The sequence below is a fragment of the Penaeus japonicus genome, unplaced genomic scaffold, assembly GCF_977035675.1.
Source record: "Penaeus japonicus unplaced genomic scaffold, GWHDUDI00000001_assembly GWHDUDI00000853, whole genome shotgun sequence".
NCBI classification, from domain to species: Eukaryota; Metazoa; Arthropoda; class Malacostraca; order Decapoda; family Penaeidae; genus Penaeus; species Penaeus japonicus.
This window is the reverse complement of record NW_028235255.1, coordinates 5,075-7,500: the sequence shown is the minus strand read 5'-3', so window position 1 is coordinate 7,500 and position 2,426 is coordinate 5,075.

Sequence of the window (2,426 nt, the reverse complement as noted above, 5' to 3'; positions counted from 1 at the left end):
ACCTCCAATGATGATATTTTAGTGCTCGTAATATAAATGAAGTTTCACTGAGGGAGATGTTAATGCTTTTGACATAACTTAAATTGAAGCAAAGATGATATTTATGTTGTTTGTAACGCAGTTACACTGAAGATGATAATTAAGGCTCTAATTTTATCTTCAATTGTACTGAAGAGGATCGATGTTCTTAAATGTACTTCTATTGCACTGAAAAGTTATATTGATGCTTCAAAATCAATTTAGATTTAAAAAAGTGTAACAGGGGGGATGGAAGGTGGGGGGAAGATAGAAAAGATCGGTTGAGAGAAAAATAATTCGAGAGAAGGAAAGGTTGGAAGAAAGATGGGTAGAAGAGAGGAATACTAGGTGAAAGATAGCTTGGAGAGAAAGAAAAGTATGGGAGACAGATAGAAAAAATAGAAAGATCAGTTTAGAGTAAGATTAGAAAGATAGGTGTTGAAAGAATGATACAGAGGTGAAAGAGAGATATAGAGCAATGAGGAGGGATAGGTCTAGGGAGTGGGAAAAATACAATGTTCGCACAGAATAGTAGAAAATGTAATTTTGTATCCATCAGATTTAGATTAAGATTAAGAAGTGATTATAGATATAGATAATAGCTGGTGGGGGAGAGAGAGAGATAGTTGGTGGGGGGGGGGGGAAGAGAGAGAGAGGGAGAGAGAGAGAGAGAGAGGAGAGAGAGAGAGAGAGAGAGGAGAGAGAGAGAGAGAGAGAGAGAGGAGAGAGATGGAGAGGAGAGAGAGAGAACGAGAAAGGAGAGAGAGAGAGACGAGGAGGAGAAGGAGGGGGGAGAGATAGGGAGAGAGAGAGAGAGAGAGGAGCGATAGATAGAGACGATAGATGGACACAACACACACAAACATCAGAGGGTGGAGTGAAACAGAGAGAGAAAGTGAGATACAGAGACAGAGAGTGAAGAGTGAATGGGAGGACGTGAGTGGGCATAGGAGAAGACAGGAGGAGATTGCACGCAGTCATCTCCCAGGCCCTCTTTCGCACACAGGAACGCTGGAAGAAGGAGCCAGGAAAATTCGGGAGCCTGAGGGCGGGAGGTGAGGGAGATGGAGGAGCAGCTGGACGGCAAAGCCCGAGGTAACCTTTCCTTTGAGAGGGTCAACGCGGAAGTATAAATACACAGGGATTGAAGTCAACTCCAGGTCAAAGGGAGATACAAGATATAAGATGCAACATCAACACAATAAAAAGAGATTGATTGATAGATTTTGCATTCAGTGGAATCAATAAATTTCCAATATTGCACAGTTCATTAGGCTACATATGTGTGTATGACGTATATATCTCGAATCTTATATGTATCGCAATATGTTAGAAACTAATTAAAGATTTTATTTTGCAGGAGTCATCTCCTGGAAGAGGTGAGGAACCTGAGAAGAATGTTGACAAACCGACGCCCGGAGAGAGGAAGAGGCCAAGCCGAAGAACAGAATGGAAATGAATCAAATGTAAGAAAATCGGGAAGGAGAAGATTGAGTCCCTAAAGGTAGGCATGAGAGGATGCACACAAACAATATAAGCACATGCATATATTTTATTTCTGTTGTACACTTAAATGAAACCATACCTACAAACACAAAAAATTAATACAAACATCAAACACCAAAATACAAATACAAACACTACAGAAAAGTGCATTTTCACATTCGACCTCTCAAAACGAATATTTTTTACAAACACTCACAACAACACATCACTCACACACCACTCACAAACACAGGGAGTAAACCCACAGAAACTTACACACACAACACTCACAAACATACACACATAAACACTTACACACCCACAAACACACCACACACTCAAACACACTCACTCACACTCCTATACTCTCTCTCCATTTACACACACACATCATATGTGTGTGTTTTTGTGTTTACACTTTTTATTTATGTATAATCATACATACTGTATATATGTGATACATATGCCATATATATAATATATTGAATATATATATATATTATAATATATATATATATATATATAGTATTATATATAGATTTTATATAGCTTATTAAATATATATAGCTATATATTATATATATAATATAAATATATATAAGATGGATGTATGTAATGTAATGTATGCAATATGGAATAATATATATTATATATATATATATATATTAATATATATTATATATATAAATATTATATATATATATATTATATATATATGTCATATATATTGATTATCTAGGTATGTATGCATATAAAAATGTATAATATATATATATATATATAACTATATATATATATATATAATATATATTGAAATTATATGCATATATTATATATTATATTATTTATTATTTATTTAATATATATATATATATATTTATATCATATATATATGCTATATCATATATATATATATCATATCT